Source organism: Danio rerio, chromosome 4 (assembly GCF_052040795.2).
Source record: "Danio rerio strain M-AB ecotype USA chromosome 4, GRCz13ab, whole genome shotgun sequence".
NCBI classification, from domain to species: Eukaryota; Metazoa; Chordata; class Actinopteri; order Cypriniformes; family Danionidae; genus Danio; species Danio rerio.
In genome coordinates this window covers 65,715,001-65,733,365 of record NC_141024.2, presented here as the reverse complement: position 1 = coordinate 65,733,365, position 18,365 = coordinate 65,715,001, and the positions used below count along the sequence as shown (strand labels likewise).

General features: G+C 37.8%; 2 protein-coding genes and 1 long non-coding RNA gene across 3 annotated transcripts in view; 2 read left to right on the top strand and 1 right to left on the bottom strand.

Annotated features, from left to right (window-relative positions):
* The window catches only part of LOC137487288 (uncharacterized), a 372,332-nt gene that overhangs the window by 38,707 nt on the left and 315,260 nt on the right, over nucleotides 1-18,365 (bottom strand). The window lies entirely within an intron of this gene.
* The window catches only part of LOC147845203 (uncharacterized), a 449,333-nt gene that overhangs the window by 342,343 nt on the left and 88,625 nt on the right, over nucleotides 1-18,365 (top strand). The window lies entirely within an intron of this gene.
* The window catches only part of LOC148682332 (uncharacterized), a 31,267-nt gene that overhangs the window by 3,432 nt on the left and 9,470 nt on the right, over nucleotides 1-18,365 (top strand). Inside the window, exon 3 of the long non-coding RNA XR_015942926.1 lies at nucleotides 2,807-6,158. This is a non-coding gene — a long non-coding RNA (uncharacterized LOC148682332). The remainder of the gene's footprint in view (nucleotides 1-2,806; nucleotides 6,159-18,365) is intronic.

Sequence of the window (18,365 nt, the reverse complement as noted above, 5' to 3'; positions counted from 1 at the left end):
GAGTTTGGTGGTAATAGTTTGAAAGTTCAAGGAGCAGATAGATTTTGAATTTTAGTCTCAGAAGAAGAATAAATAAAAATAATAACTAGACAGTAAAGTTCGTCGAGACAAACTTTGAGGCTGGCTTGACAAAGCCTGTTGGTAATAGTTTATTTAGTTTAAAAAACAGTTTGAAAAAGTATAAGTAGCATGTTATTAGCATGATTCTAGCATAGATTAGCATGTTATTAGCATGAATTAGCATCTTATTAGTACGTTTCTAGCATGGATTAGCATGTTATTAGCATGAATTAGCATGATTCTAGCACGATTTAGCATGTTACTAGCATAATTCTAGCATGAATTAGTGTGTTATTAGCATGATTGTAGTAAAATTAGCATGTTACTACCATGATTCTAGCATGAATTAGCATGTTATTAGCATGATTCTAGCATGAATTAGCATGTTATTATCAAGATTCTAGTATGAACTAGCATGTCACTAGCATGATTCTAGTATGAAATAGCATGTCACTAGCATGATTCCAGCACGATTTAGCATGTTACTAGCATAATTCTAGCATGAATTAGTGTGTTATTAGCATAATTGTAGTAAAATTAGCATGTTACTACCATGATTCTAGCATGAATTAGCATGTTGTTACCATGATTCTAGCATGAATTAGCATGTTATTAGCAAGATTCTAGTATGAACTAGCATGTCATTAGCATGATTCTAGTATGAATTAGCTTGTTACTAGCATGAGTCTAGTATGAATTAGCATGTTACTAGCATAATTCTAGTATAAATTAGCATGTTATTAGCATGATTCTAGCATGAATTAGCATGTTATTAGCATGATTCTAGTATGAAGTAGCATGTTACTAGAATGATTCTAGCATGAATTAGCATGTTACTCGCATGATTCTAGCATAAATTAGCATGTTATTAGCATGATTATAGTATGAATTAACATGTTACTAGCATGATTCTAGCGTGAATTAGCATGTTTTTAGCATGATTTTAGCATGCATTAGCATGTTACTAGCATGATTCTAGTATGAATTAGCATGTTATTAGCATGATTCTAGTATGAATTGCATGTTATTAGCATGATTGTAGTATGAATTAGCATGTTACTAGCATGATTCTAGTATGAATTAGCATGTCACATAGCATGCTTAGGTGGTTGCTAGGGTATTCTGAGTGGTTGCTAAGTCGTTGCTAGGCAGTTGCTAGGGTGTCCTGAGTGGTTGCTAGGTGGTTGCTAAGATGTTGCTAGGCGGTTGCTAGGGTGTTGCTAGGTGGTTGCTAGGGTATTCTGAGTGGTTGCTAGGTGGTTGCTAAGGCATTGCTAGGCGGTTGCTAGGGTGTTCTGAGTGGTTGCTAGGTTGTTGCTAGGCAGTTGCTAGGGTGCTCTGATTGGTTGCTAGGTGGTTGCTAAGGTCTTGCTAGGCGGTTGCTAGGGTGTTCTGTGTGGTTGCTCAGATGTTGCTAAGGTGTTGCTAGGTGGTTGCTAGGGTGTTCTGAGTGGTTACTAGGTGGTTGCTAAGGTGTTGCTAGGTGGTTGCTAAGGAGTCCTAAGTGGTTGCTAGACGGTTGCTAAGGTCTTGCTAGGTGGTTGCTAGGGTATTCTGAGTGGTTGCTAAGGCGTTGCTAGGCGGTTGCTAGGGTGTCCTGAGTGGTTGCTAGGTGGTTGCTAAGGTGTTGCTAGGTGGTTGCTAGGGTGTCCTGAGTGGTTGCTTGGTGGTTGCTAAGGCGTTGCTAGGCGGTTGCTAGGGTGTTCTGATTGGTTGCTAGGTCGTTGTTAAGGTGTTGCTAGGCGGTTGCTAAGGTGTCCCAAGTGGTTGCTAGGTGGTTGCTAAGGTGTTGCTATGTGGTTGCTAGGGTATTCTGAGTGGTTGCTAAGGCGTTGCTAGGCGGTTGCTAGGTTGTCCTGAGTGGTCGCTAGGCCCTTACTAAGGCATTACTAGGCCGTTGCTAGGTGGTTGCTAGGCGGTTGCTAGGGTAATTTGGGTGGTTGCTAGGCAGTTGCTAGGGTACCCTGGTTGGTTACTAGGCAAGCCTCACATACATGCTTAATAAAACATTCATACTTAGTAAGCATTTCTAGCAAGTTACAGTACTTGGCTAGTCAATATTAGCATGTAGCTAATCACTGCTAGCATGTGTAGCATTTAGGAAGTTCCGTTTGCTAGCATGAGTCAAACGAGCCAATCTCCAAGTCTCTACGATGTTCTGATGCTGAGATATAGCTGTTGATGAATGGTTGCTAGGGTACTCTGTTTTGTTGCTATGGGCAAGGTTACAGAGTGCACTTGAATGTGGTTGGCTGTCTAAGTCAAATGAACCAACCCCCATGTCTCTATGACACTGCTATGCAAAGATATGCATCTTGGCCTATTTTATTGGAAGTCTATGGAATCAATTTGGGGGCGTGGCTTGTGAGCTTCATTATCATATTGAGATGCTCATTGGTTGTCTGAGTCAGATGAGCCATCCCCCAAGTCAATAGGACACTGCTAAGCAAAGATATGCATGTAGGCCAGTTATTAACATGAGTCTAGTATGAATTAGCATGTTACTAGCATGATTCTTGTACAAATTAGCATGTCATTAGCATGTTTCCAGTATGAGTTAGCATGTCATTAGCATGATTAGCATATGAGTAGCATGTTGCTAGCATGATTGGCATGTCATTAGTATGTTAGAATTATAAGCATTTGATAGCACAGCTAATTACAGTCTATAGGACAGTTGCTAGGGTGCAGTATGTGGTAGTTAGGGGTGTGGCTAGAAAGTTAAAAGCTCATCAGTTATTGGCAGATTGGTAGTTGGAGTTAAATGAGCTCAGCCATTAGTCTGTAGGACAGTCTGATGCAGAGTTATGAGCTCACAAAGTTTGATCCCATGTTAAGTCAATGAGTCTTTTGTAATGGAAGTCTACGGGACAGTTGCTAGGGTGCAGTATGTGGTAGTTAGGGGTGTGGCTAGAAAGTTAAAAGCTCATCAGTTATTGGCAGATTGGTAGTTGGAGTTAAATGAGCTCAGCCATTAGTCTGTAGGACAGTCTGATTCAGAGTTATGAGCTCACAAAGTTTGATCCCATGTTAAGTCAATAAGAGTTTTTTGAGTGGAAGTCTACGGGACAGTTGCTAGGGTGCAGTATGTGGTAGTTAGGGCTGTGGCTAGAAAGGTAAAAGCTCATCAGTTATTGGCAGTTTGGTAGTCTGAGTTAAATGAGCTCAGCCATTAGTCTGTATGACAGTCTGATCCAGAGTTATGAGCTCACAAAGTTTGATCCCATGTTAAGTCAATGAGAGTCTTTTGAATGGAAGTCTATGGGACAGTTACTAGGGTCCAAAAGTGGTTGCTAGGGCGTGGCTAGAAAGTTTAAAGGTGATCAGTCATTGGCAGTTTGATAGTCTGAGTTAAATGAGCTCAGTTAGAGTTCTGTGCGACAGTCTGACGCAGAGTTACGAGGTCACAAAGTTTGGTCCAATGTTAAGTCTATGGGATTTTTCCGACAGTCCCGGGACGTTTTTCGGAAAACCGAAAGTTGGATCAGTCTGAGGAGATATGGCATACCGAGTCAGACCAGTTTGGAGGTCTGGTGTGAGTTTGGTGGTAATAGCTTGAAAGTTTAAGGAGTAGATAGAGTTTGAATTTTAGTCTCAGAAGAAGAATAATAATAAAATTAATAATAATAATAAGTTTAAATAGTAGAACAGTAGTCTGGCTTTGACAAGCCAGCCTAATAACTAGACAGTAAAGTTCGTCGAGACAAACTTTGAGGCTGGCTTGACAAAGCCTGTTGGTAATAGTTTGTTTAGTTTAAAAACAGTTTGAAAAAGTATAAGTAGCATGTTATTAGCATGATTCTAGCATGCATTAGCATGTTTCTAGCATGGATTAGCATGGATTAGCATGTTATTAGCATGAGTGTAGTACAAATTAGCATTTTATTAGCATGATTCTAGTATAAATTAGCATGTTTGAAAAAGTTTTTTCAAAGTTTGAAAAAGTATAAGTAGCATGTTATTAGCATGATTCTTGCATGCATTAGCATGATTCTAGCATGGATTAGCATGTTATTAGCATAAGTGTAGTATAAATTAGCATTTTATTAGCATGATTCTAGTATAAATTAGCATGTTATTAGCATGCTTCTAGCATGAATTAGCATGTTACTAGCATGATTCTAGAATAAATTAGCATGTCACTAGCATGATTCTAGTATGAATTAACATACTGCTAGCATGATTCTAGTATGAATTAGCAGGTTATTAGCATGATTTTAGCATGAATTAGCATGATTCTAGTATGAATTAGCATGTTACTAGAATGATTCTAGCATGAATTAGCATGTTACTCGCATGATTCTAGCATGAATTAGCATGTTATTAGCATGATTATAGTATGAATTAGCATGTTACTAGCATGATTCTAGCGTGAATTAGCATGTTATTAGCATGATTCTGGCATGCATTAGCATGTTACTAGCATGATTCTAGTATGAATTAGCATGTTATTAGCATGATTCTAGTATGAATTAGCATGTTACTAGCATGATTCTAGTATGAATTAGCATGTCACATAGCATGCTTAGGTGGTTGCTAGGGTATTCTAAGTGGTTGCTAAGTCGTTGCTAGGCAGTTGCTAGGGTGTCCTGAGTGGTTGCTAGGTGGTTGCTAAGATGTTGCTAGGCGGTTGCTAGGCTGTTGCTAGGTGGTTGCTATGGTGTTCTGAGTGGTTGCTAGGTGGTTGCTAAGGCATTGCTAGGCGGTTGCTAGGGTGTTCTGAGTGGTTGCTAAGATGTTGCTAGATGGTTGCTAGGGTGTTCTGAGTGGTTGCTAAGGTGTTGCTAGGCGGTTGCTAGGGTGTTCTAAGTGGTTGCTAGGTTGTTGCTAAGGTGTTGCTAGGTGGTTGCTAGGGTGTTCTGAGTGGTTGCTAGGTGGTTGCTAAGGTGTTGCTAGGTGGTTGCTAAGGAGTCCTAAGTGGTTGCTAAGCGGTTGCTAAGGTGTTGCTAGGTGGTTGCTAGGGTATTCTGAGTGGTTGCTAAGGCGTTGCTAGGCGGTTGCTAGGGTGTCCTGAGTGGTTGCTAGGTGGTTGCTAAGGTGTTGCTAGGTGGTTGCTAGGGTGTCCTGAGTGGTTGCTTGGTGGTTGCTAAGGCGTTGCTAGGCGGTTGCTAGGGTGTTCTGACTGGTTGCTAGGTGGTTGCTAAGGTGTTGCTAGGCGGTTGCTAAGGTGTCCCAAGTGGTTGCTTGGTGGTTGCTAAGGTGTTGCTAGGTGGTTGCTAAGGTATTCTGAGTGGTTGCTAAGGCGTTGCTAGGCGGTTGCTAGGGTGTCCTGAGTGGTCACTAGGCCCTTATTAAGGCATTACTAGGCCGTAGCTAGGTGGTTGCTAGGCGATTGCTAGGGTAATTTGGATGGTTGCTAGGCAGTTGCTAGGGTACCCTGGTTGGTTACTAGGCAAGCCTCACATACATACCTGATAAAACATTTATACTTAGTAAGCATTTCTAGCAAGTTACAGTACTTGGCTAGTCAATATTAGCATGTAGCTAATCACTGCTAGCATGTGTAGCATTTAGGAAGTTCCGTTTGCTAGCATGAGTCAAACGAGCCAATCTCCAAGTCTCTACGATGTTCTGATGCTGAGATATAGCTGTTGATGAATGGTTGCTAGGGTACTCTGTTTTGTTGCTATGGGCGAGGTTACAGAGTGCACTTGATTGTGGTTTGCTGTCTAAGTCAAATGAACCAACCCCCATGTCTCTATGACACTGCTATGCAAAGATATGCATCTTGGCCTATTTTAATGGAAGTCTATGGAATCAATTTGGGGGCGTGGCTTGTGAGCTTCATTATCATATTGAGATGCTCATTGGTTGTCTGAGTCAGATGAGCCATCCCCCAAGTCAATAGGACACTGCTAAGCAAAGATATGCATGCAGGCCAGTTATTAACATGAGTCTAGTATGAATTAGCATGTTACTAGCATGATTCTTGTACAAATTAGCATGTCATTAGCATGTTTCCAGTATGAGTTAGCATGTCATTAGCATGATTAGCATATGAGTAGCATGTTGCTAGCATGATTGGCATGTCATTAGCATGTTAGAATTATAAGCATTTGAAAGCACAGCTAATTACAGTCTATAGGACAGTTGCTAGGGTGCAGTATGTGGTAGTTAGGGGTGTGGCTAGAAAGTTAAAAGGCCATCAGTGATTGGCTGCTGGCTAGACTGAGTTAAATGAGCTCAGCCATTAGTCTGTATGACAGTCTGATGCAGAGTTATGAGCTCACAAAGTTTGATCCCATGTAAAGTCAATGAGAGTCTTTTGTAATGGAAGTCTACGGGACAGTTGCTAGGGTGCAGTATGTGGTAGTTAGGGGTGTGGCTAGAAAGTTAAAAGCTCATCAGTTATTGGCAGTTTGGTAGTCGTAGTTAAATGAGCTCAGCCATCAGTCTGTAGGACAGTCTGATGCAGAGTTATGAGCTCACAAAGTTTGATCCCATGTTAAGTCAATGAGAGTCTTTTGAATGGAAGTCTATGGGACAGTTTCTAGGGTCCAAAAGTGGTTGCTAGGGCGTGGCTAGAAAGTTTAAACGTGATCAGTCATTGGCAGTTTGATAGTCTGAGTTAAATGAGCCCAGTTAGAGTTCTGTGCAACAGTCTGACGCAGAGTTACGGGGTCACAAAGTTTGGTCCAATGTTAAGTCTATGGGATTTTTCCGACAGTCCCGGGACGTTTTTCGGAAAACCGAAAGTCCAATCAGTCTGAGGAGATATAGCATACCGAGTCAGAATAGTTTGGAGGTCTGGTGTGAGTTTGGTGGTAATAGTTCGAAAGTTCAAGGAGGAGATAGATTTTGATTTTTAGAGTCAGAAGAAGAATAATAACTAGACAGTAAAGTTCGTCGAGACAAACTTTGAGGCTGGCTTGACAAAGCCTGTTGGTAATAGTTTATTTAGTTTAAAAACAGTTTGAAAAAGTATAAGTAGCATGTTATTAGCATGATTCTAGCATAGATTAGCAAGTTATTAGCATGAATTAGCATCTTATTAGTACGATTCTAGCATGGATTAGCATGTTATTAGCATGATTCTAGCATGATTTAGCATGTTACTAGCATAATTCTAGCATGAATTACTGTGTTATAAGCATGATTGTAGTAAAATTAGCATGTTACTAGTGTTTTTCTAGCATGAAGTAGCATGTTATTAGCATGATTCTTGTATGAATTAGCATGTCACTAGCATGAGTCTAGTATGAATTAGCATGTTACTAGCATGATTCTAGTATAAATTAGCATGTTATTAGCATGATTCTAGCATGAATAAGCATGTTACTAGCATGATTCTAGTATGAATTAGCATGTTACTAGCATGATTCTAGTATGAATTAGCATGTTATTAGCATGATTCTAGTATGAGTTAGCATGTTATTAGCATGATTCTAGCATGAGTTAGCATGTTACTAGCATGATTCTACCATAAATTAGCATGTTACTAGCATGACTCTAGGATGAACTGGCATATTACTAGCATGATTCCAGTATGAATTAGCATGTTATTAGCATAATTCTAGCATGAATTAGCATGTTACTAGCATGATTCCAGTATGAATTAGCATGTTACTAGCATGATTCTAGCATGAATTAGCATGTTACTAGCACGATTTTAGCATGAATTAGCATTATTCTAGCATGAAGTTAGCATGTTGTTAGCATGATTCTAGCATGAATTAGCATGTGCTAAGGTGTTGCTAGGTGGTTGCTAAGGTGTTGCTAGACGGTTGCTAGGGTGTTTTGAGTGGTTGCTAGGTGGTTGCTTAGGTGTTGTTGGGTGGTTGCTAAGGTATCCTAAGTGGTTGCTAGATGGTTGGTAGGGTGTTCTGAGTGGTTGCTAAGGCGTTGCTAGGTGGTTGCTAGGGTGTCCTGAGTGGTTGCTAGGTGGTTGCTAAGGTGTTGCTAGGTGGTTGCTAGGGTGTCCTGAGTGGTTGCTAGGTGATTGCTATGGCGTTGCTAGGCAGTTGCTAGGGTGTTATGTGTGGTTGCTAGGTGGTTGCTAAGGTGTTGCTAGGCGGTTGCTAAGGTGTCCCAAGTGGTTGCTGGGTGGTTGCTAAGGTGTTGCTAGGTGGTTGCTAAGGTATTCTGAGTGGTTGCTAAGGCGTTGCTAGGCGGTTGCTAGGGTGTCCTGAGTGGTCGCTAGGCCCTTACTAAGGCATTACTAGGCCGTTGCTAGGTGGTTGCTAGGCGGTTGCTAGGGTAATTTGGGTGGTTGCTAGGCAGTTGCTAGGGTACCCTGGTTGGTTACTAGGCAAACCTCACATACATGCTTGATAAAACATTTATACTTAGTAAGCATGTCTAGCAAGTTACAGTACTTGGCTAGTCAATATTAGCATGTAGCTAATCACTGCTAGCATGTGTAGCATTTAGGAAGTTCCGTTGGCTAGCATGAGTCAAACGAGCCAATCTCCAAGTCTCTACGATGTTCTGATGCTGAGATATAGCTGTTGATGAATGGTTGCTAGGGTACTCTGTTTTGTTGCTATGGGCGAGGTTACAGAGTGCACTTGAATGTGGTTGGCTGTCTAAGTCAAATGAACCAACCCCCATGTCTCTATGACACTGCTATGCAAAGATATGCATCTTGGCCTATTTTAATGGAAGTCTATGGAATCAATTTGGGGGCGTGGCTTGTGAGCTTCATTATCATATTGAGATGCTCATTGGTTGTCTGAGTCAGATGAGCCATCCCCCAAGTCAATAGGACACTGCTAAGCAAAGATATGAATATGATGAATATGAATAGCATGTTACTAGCATGATTCCAGTACAAATTAGCATGTCATTAGCATGTTTCCAGTATGAGTTAGCATGTCATTAGCATGATTAGCATATGAGTAGCATGTTGCTAGCATGATTGGCATGTCATTAGTATGTTAGAATTATAAGCATTTTATAGCACAGCTAATTACAGTCTATAGGCCAGTTGCTAGGGTGCAGTATGTGGTAGTTAGGGGTGTGGCTAGAAAGTTAAAAGGCCATCAGTGATTGGCTGCTGGCTAGACTGAGTTAAATGAGCTCAGCCATTAGTCTGTAGGACAGTCTGATGCAGAGTTATAAGCTCACAAAGTTTGATCCCATGTTAAGTCAATGAGAGTCTTTTGTAATGGAAGTCTACAGGACAGCTGCTAGGGTGCAGTATGTGGTAGTTAGGGGTGTGGCTAGAAAGTTAAAAGCTCATCAGTTATTGGCAGTTTGGTAGTCTGAGTTAAATGAGCTCAGCCATTAGTCTGTAGGACAGTCTGATGCAGAGTTATGAGCTCACAAAGTTTGATCCCATGTTAAGTCAATAAGAGTTTTTTGAATAGAAGTCTATGGGACAGTTGCTAGGGTGCAGTATGTGGTAGTTAGGGGTGTGGCTAGAAAGTTAAAAGGCCATCAGTGATTGGCTGCTGGCTAGACTGAGTTAAATGAGCTCAGCCATTAGTCTGTATGACAGTCTGATGGAGAGTTATGAGCTCACAAAGTTTGATCCCATGTAAAGTCAATGAGAGTCTTTGTAATAGAAGTCTATGGGACAGTTGCTAGGGTGCAGTATGTGGTAGTTAGGGGTGTGGCTAGAAAGTTTAAAGCTCATCAGTTATTGGTAGTTTGGTAGTCTGAGTTAAATGACCTCAGCCATTAGTCTGTAGGACAGTCTGATTCAGAGTTATGAGCTCACAAAGTTTGATCCCATGTTAAGTCAATGAGAGTCTTTTGAATGGAAGTCTATGGGACAGTTTCTAGGGTCCAAAAGTGGTTGCTAGGGCGTGGCTAGAAAGTTTAAAAGTGATCAGTCATTGGCAGTTTGATAGTCTGAGTTAAATGAGCCCAGTTAGAAGTCTGTGCGACAGTCTGACGCAGAGTTACGAGGTCACAAAGTTTGGTCCAATGTTAAGTCTATGGGATTTTTCCGACAGTCCCGGGACGTTTTTCGGAAAACCGAAAGTCGGATCAGTCTGAGGAGATATAGCAACCCGAGTCAGAATAGTTCGGAGGTCTGGTGTGAGTTTGGTGGTAATAGCTTGAAAGCTCTAGGAGGAGATGCGTTTTGTTTTTTAGTCTCAGAAGAAGAAGAATAACTAGATTCTTAAAGTTTGAGAACAAACTTTGAGGCTGGCTTGTGAAAGCCTGACGGTAATAGTTTATTTAGTTTAAACAGTTTTAAAAAGTATGAAAATATAGATAGATAGATAGATAGATAGATAGATAGATTAGCATATTATTAGCATGATTCTAGCGTGAAATAGCATGTTGTTAGCATGATTCTAGCATGAATTAGCATTTTACTAGCATGATTTTAGCATGAATTAGCATGTTGTTAGCATGTTACTAGCATGATTCTAGCATGAATTAGCATGTTGTTAGCATGATTCTAGCATGAATTAGCATGTTTTTAGAACGATTCCACTATGAATTAGCATGTTACTAGCATGATTTTAGCATGAATTAGCACGATTCTAGCATGAATTAACATGTTGTTAGCATGATTCTAGCATGAATTAGCATGTTACTAGCATGATTCTAGCATGATATAGCATGTTGTTAGCATGATTCTAGCATGAATTAGTATGTTACTAGCATGATTCTAGCATGAATTAGCATGTTACTAGCATGATTTTAGCATGAATTAGCATGTTGTTAGCATGAATTAGCATGTTACTAGCATGATTCTAGCATGAATTAGCATGTTGTTAGCATGATTCTAGCATGAATTAGCATGTTTTTAGAACGATTCCACTATGAATTAGCATGTTACTAGCATGATTTTAGCATGAATTAGCACGATTCTAGCATGAATTAACATGTTGTTAGCATGATTCTAGCATGAATTTGCATGTTACTAGCATGATTCTAGCATGATATAGCATGTTGTTAGCATGATTCTAGCATGAATTAGTATGTTACTAGCATGATTCTAGCATGAATTAGCATTTGACTAGCATGATTCTAGCATGAATTAGCATTTGACTAGCATGATTCAAGCATGAATTAGCATGTTGTTAGCATGATTCTAGCATGAATTATCATGATGTTAGCATGATTCTAGCATGAATTAGCATGTACCTAGTATGATTTTAACATGAATTAGCATGTTACTAGCAAGATTTTAGCATGATTTAGCACGATTCTAGCATGAATTAGCATGTTGTTAGCATGATTCTAGCATGAATTAGCATGTTACTAGCATGATTCTAGCATGAATTAGCATGTTGTTAGCATGATTCTTGCATGAATTAGTATGTTACTAGCATGATTCTAGCATGAATTAGCATGTTACTAGCATGATTCTAGCATGAATTAGCATGTTGTTAGCATGATTCTAGCATGAATTATCATGTGACTAGCTTGATTCTAGCATGAGTTAGCATGTTGTTAGCATGATTCTAGCATGAATTAGCATGTTACTAGCATGACTCCAGCATGAATTAGCATGTTGTTAGCATGATTCTAACATGAATTAGCATGCTACTAGCATGAATCTAGCATGAATTAGCATGTTGTTAGCATGATTCTAACATGAATTAGCATGTTACTAGCATGATTCTAGCATGAATTAGCATGTTGTTAGCATGATTCTAGCATGAATTAGCATGTGACTAGCATGATTCTAGCATGAATTAGCATGTGACTAGCATGATTCTAGCATGAATTAGCATGTTGTTAGCATGATTCTAGCATGAATTAGCATGTTACTAGCATGACTCCAGCATGAATTAGCATGTTGTTAGCATGATTCTAACATGAATTAGCATGCTACTAGCATGAATCTAGCATGAATTAGCATGTTGTTAGCATGATTCTAACATGAATTAGCATGTTACTAGCATGATTCTAGCATGAATTGTCATGTGACTAGCATGATTCTAGCATGAATTAGCATGTGACTAGCATGATTCTAGCATGAATTAGCATGTGACTAGCATGATTCTAGCATGATTCTAGCATGAATTAGCATGTTGTTAGCATGATGGATAGATAGATAGATAGATAGATAGATAGATAGATAGATAGATAGATAGATAGATAGATAGAGGTAGATAGATAGATAGATAGATAGATAGATAGATAGATAGATAGATAGATAGATAGATAGATAGATAGATAGATAGATAGATTAAAGCAGTTTATAGATAGATAGATAGATAGATAGATAGATAGATAGATAGATAGATAGATAGATAGATAGATAGATAGATAGATAGATAGATAGATATAGATTAAAGCAGTTTATAGATAGATAGATAGATAGATAGATAAATAGATAAATAGATAGATAGATTAAAGCAGTTTATAGATAGATAGATAGATAGATAGATAGATAGATAGATAGATAGATAGATAGATAGATAGATAGATAGATAGATAGATAGATAGATAGATAGATAGATAGATAAATAGATAAAGCAGTTTATAGATAGATAGATAGATAGATAGATAGATAGATAGATAGATAGATAGATAGATAGATAGATAGATAGATAGATAGATAGATAGATAGATATAGATTAAAGCAGTTTATAGATAGATAGATAGATAGATAGATAGATAGATAGATAGATAGATAGATAGATAGATAGATAGATAGATAGATAGATAGATAGATAGATAGATAGATAGATAGATAAATAGATAGATTAAAGCAGTTTATAGATAGATAGATAGATAGATAGATAGATAGATAGATAGATAGATAGATAGATAGATAGATAGATAGATAGATAGATAGATAGATAGATAGATAGATAGATTAAAGCAGTTTATAGATAGATAGATAGATAGATAGATAGATAGATAGATAGATAGATAGATAGATAGATAGATAGATAGATAGATAGATAGATAGATAAATAGATAGATTAAAGCAGTTTATAGATAGATAGATAGATAGATAGATAGATAGATAGATAGATAGATAGATAGATAGATAGATAGATAGATGTTGTTAGCATGATTCTAGCATAAATTAGCATAATGTTAGCATGATTCTAGCATAAATTAGCATGTTGTTAGCATGATTCTAGCATTAATTAGCATGTTGTTAGCATGATTCTAACATGATTTAGCATGTTGTTAGCATGATTCTAGCATGATTTAGCATGTTGTTAGCACGATTCTAGCATGAATTAGCATGTTACTAGCATGATTCTAGCATGAATTAGCATGTTACTAGCATGATTCTAGTATGAATTAGCATGTTACTAGCACGATTCTAGCATGAATTAGCATGTTACTAGCATGATTCTAGCATGAATTAGCATGTACCTAGCATGATTTTAACATGAATTAGCATGTTACTAGCATGTTTTAGCATGAATTAGCACGATTCTAGCATGAATTAGCATGTTACTAACATCATTCTAGCATGAATTATCATGTTGTTAGCATGATTCTAGCATGAATTAGTATGTTACTAGCATGATTCTAGCATGAATTAGCATGTTACTAGCATGATTCTAGCATGAATTAGCTCGTTGTTAGCACGATTCTAGCATGAATTAGCATTTGACTAGCATGATTCTAGCATGAATTAGCATGTGACTAGCATGATTCTAACATGAATTAGCATTTTGTTAGCATGATTCTAGCATGAATTAGCATGTTACTAGCATGATTCTAGCATGAATTAGCATGTTGTTAGCATGATTCTAACATGAATTAGCATGCTACTAGCATGATTCTAGCATGAATTAGCATGTTGTTAGCATGATTCTAGCATGAATTAGCATGCTACTAGCATGATTCTAGCACAAATTAGCATATTGTTAGCATGATTCTAACATGAATTAGCATGTTACTAGCATGATTCTAGCATGAATTAGCATGTTGTTAGCATGATTCTAGCATGAATTAGCATGTTGTTAGCATGATTCTAGTATGAATTAGCGTGTGACTGGCATGATTCTAGCATGATTCTAGTTGTTAGCATGATGGATGGATAGATAGATAGATAGATAGATAGATAGATAGATAGATAGATAGATAGATAGATAGATAGATAGATAGGTAGGTAGAGGTAGATAGATAGATAGATAGATAGATAGATAGATAGATAGATAGATAGATAGATAGATAGATAGATAGATAGATAGATGGTGTAAGAGCATGAGTCAAACAAGCCAACCCCCGCCTCTCTACGATGTTCTGATGCTGAGATATAGCTGGTGCCATATCGTTGCTAGGTTAGTCTGTTTTGTTGCTATGGAGTTGATTGACAGCTTAGACTGATGATGTATCAAAGCTTCTTGCCAGTATGAACAGTTAAACACAACCCCCATGTCTCTATCACACTGCAGCATGACAATATCAGTCTGAACCTCTTTAATTGCAGTCTATGGGACAGTTGCTAGGGTGCAGTATCTGGTTGTTAGGGTGTGGCTAGAAAGTTAAAAGGCCATCAGTGATTGGCTGCTGGCTAGACTGAGTTAAATGAGCTCAGCCATTAGTCTGTAGGACAGTCTGATGCAGAGTTATGAGCTCACAAAGTTTGATCCCATGTAAAGTCAATGAGAGTCTTTTGCAATGGAAGTCTATGGGACGGTTTCTAGGGTCCAAAAGTGGTTGCTAGGGCGTGGCCAGAAAGTTTAAATGTGATCAGTCATTGGCAGTTTGATAGTCTGAGTTAAATGAGCCCAGTTAGAAGTCTGTGTGACATTCTGATGCGGAGTTATGAGGTCACAAAGTTTGATCCAATGTTACGTCTATGGGATTTTTCCGACGGTCCCGGGACGTTTTTCGGGAAACCGAAAGTCGGATCAGTCGGAAAGGATATAGCAACTCGAGTCAGAATAGTTCGGAGGTCTGACCCAAGTTTGATGGTCATAGCTTGAATGGCCTAGGAGGAGATAGAGTTTAATTTTTAGTCTCAGAAGAAGAATAATATAGAAAAATAAAAATAACTAGATTCTTAAAGTTTGAGAACAAACTTTGAGGCTGGCTTGTGAAAGCCTGACGGTAATAGTTTATTTAAACAGTTTTAAAAAGTATGAAAAGATAGATAGATAGATAGATAGATAGATAGATAGATAGATAGATAGATAGATAGATAGATAGATAGATAGATAGATAGATGTTGTTAGCATGATTCTAGCATGATTTAGCATGATGTTAGCATGATTCTAGCATGATTTAGCATGTTACTAGCATGATTCTAGCATGAATTAGCATGTTGCTAGCTTGATTCTAGCATGAATTAGCATGTTACTAGCATGATTCTAGTATGAATTAGCATGTTACTAGCACGATTCTAGCATGAATTAGCATGTTACTAGCATGATTCTAGCATGAATTAGCATGTACCTAGCATGATTTTAACATGAATTAGCATGTTACTAGCATGATTTTAGCATGAATTAACACGATTCTAGCATGAATTAGCATGTTGTTAGCATGATTCTAGCATGAATTAGCATGTTACTAGCATGATTCTAGCATGAATTATCATGTTGTTAGCATGATTCTAGCATGAATTAGTATGTTACTAGCATGAATCTAGCATGAATTAGCATGTTACTAGCATGATTCTAGCATGAATTAGCATGTTGTTAGCACGATTCTAGCATGAATTAGCATTTGACTAGCATGATTCTAGCATGAATTAGCATGTTGTTAGCATGATTCTAGCATGAATTAGCATGTTACTAGCATGATTCTAGCATGAATTAGCATGTTGTTAGCATGATTCTAACATGAATTAGCATGCTACTAGCATGATTCTAGCACGAATTAGCATGTTGTTAGCATGATTCTAACATGAATTAGCATGTTGCTAGCATGATTCTAGCATGAATTAGCATGTTGTTAGCATGATTCTAGCATGAATTAGCATGTGACTAGCATGATTCTAGCATGAATTAGCATGTTGTTAGCATGATTCTAGTATGAATTAGCATGTGACTGGCATGATTCTAGCATAAATTAGCATGTGACTAGCATGATTCTAGCATGAATTAGCATGTAACTAGCATAATTCTAGCATGAATTAGCATGTGACTAGCATGATTCTAGCATGAATTAGCATGTAACTAGCATGATTCTAGCATGAATTAGCATGTTGTTAGCATGATGGATAGATAGAGGTAGATAGATAGATAGATAGATAGATAGATAGATAGATAGATAGATAGATAGATAGATAGATAGATAGATAGATAGATAGATAGTTAGAGATAGATAAATAGATAGATAAATAGATAGATAGATAGATATATAGATAGATAGATAGATAGATAGATAGATAGATAGATAGATAGATAGATAGATAGATAGATAGATAGATAGATAGATAGATAGATAGATAGTTAGAGATAGATAGATAGATAGATAGATAGATAGATAGATAGATAGATAGATATATAGATAGATAGATAGATAGATATAGATAGATAGATAGATAGATAGATAGATAGATAGATAGATAGATAGATAGATAGATAGATAGTTAGAGATAGATAGATAGATAGATAGATAGAGATAGATAAATAGATAGATAGATAGATAGATAGATAGATAGATAGATAGATAGATAGAGATAGATAGATAGATAGATAGATAGATAGATAGATAGATAGATAGATAGATAGATAGATAGATAGATGGTGTGTGAGCCTGATTCAAACAAGCCAACCCCCGCCTCTCTACGATGTTCTGATGCTGAGATATAGCTGCTGTTATATCGTTGCTAGGTTAGTCTGTTTTGTTGCTATGGAGTTGATTGACAGCTTAGACTGATGATGTATCAAAGCTTCTTGCCAGTATGAACAGTTAAAAACAACCCCCATGTCTTTATCACACTGCAGCATGACAATATCAGTCTGAACCTCTTTAATGGCAGTCTATGGGACAGTTGCTAGGGTGCAGTATCTGGTTGTTAGGGTGTGGCTGGAAGGTTAAAAGGCCATCAGTGATTGGCTGCTGGCTAGACTGAGTTAAATGAGCTCAATCATTAGTCTGTAGGACAGTCTGATGCAGAGTTATGAGCTCACAAAGTTTGATCCAATGTAAAGTCAATGAGAGTCTTTTGCAATGGAAGTCTATGGGACGGTTTCTAGGGTCCAAAAGTGGTTGCTAGGGCGTGGCCAGAAAGTTTAAAGGTGATCAGTCATTGGCAGTTTGATAGTCTGAGTTAAATGAGCCCAGTTAGAAGTCTGTGTGACATTCTGATGCGGAGTTATGAGGTCACAAAGTTTGATCCAATGTTACGTCTATGGGATTTTTCCGACGGTCCCGGGACGTTTTTCGGGAAACCGAAAGTCGGATCAGTCGGAAAGGATATAGCAACTCGAGTCAGAATAGTTCGGAGGTCTGACCCGAGTTTGATGGTCATAGCTTGAAAGGTCTAGGTGGAGATAGAGTTTAATTTTTAGTCTCAGAAGAAGAATAATAATATAAATAATAACTAGATTCTTAAAGTTTGAGAACAAACTTTGAGGCTGGCTTGTGAAAGCCTGACGGTAATAGTTTATTTAGTTTAAACAGTTTTAAAAAGTATGAAAAGATAGATTAGCATGTTATTACCATGATTTTAACGTGAAATAGCATGTCGTTAGCATGATTCTAGCATGAATTAGCATGTTACTAGCATGATTTAAGCATGAATTAGCATGTTGTTAGCATGATTTTAGCATGAATTAGCATGTTACTAGCATGATTTTAGCAATAATTAGCATGTTGTTAGCATGATTTTAACATGAATTAGCATGTTGTTAGCACGATTCTAGCATGAATTAGCATGTTACTAGCATGATTCTAGCATGAATTAGCATGTTACTAGCATGATTTTAGCATGAATTAGCACAATTCTAGCATGAATTAGCATGTTGTTAGCATGATTCTAGCATGAATTAGCATGTTGTTAGCATGATTCTAGCATGATTTACCATGTTACTAGCAAGATTCTAGCATGAATTAGCATGCTACTAGCATGATTCTAGCATAAATTAGCATGTTGTTAGCATGCTTCTAGCATGAATTAGCATGTTACTATCATGATTCTAGCATGAATTAGCATGTTGTTAGCATGATTCTAACATGAATTAGCATGTTACTAGCATGATTCTAGCATGAATTAGCATGTTGTTAGCATGATTCTAGCATGAATTAGCATTTCACTAGCATGATTCTAGCATGAATAAGCATTTCACTAGCATGATTTTAGCATAAATTACCATGTTGTTAGCATGATTCTAGCATGAATTAGCATGTTGTTAGCATGATTCTAGCATGAATTAGCATGTTGTTAGCATGATTCTAGCATGAATTAGCATGTTACTAGCATGATTCTAGCATGAATTAGCATGTTGTTAGCATGATTCTAGCATGAATTA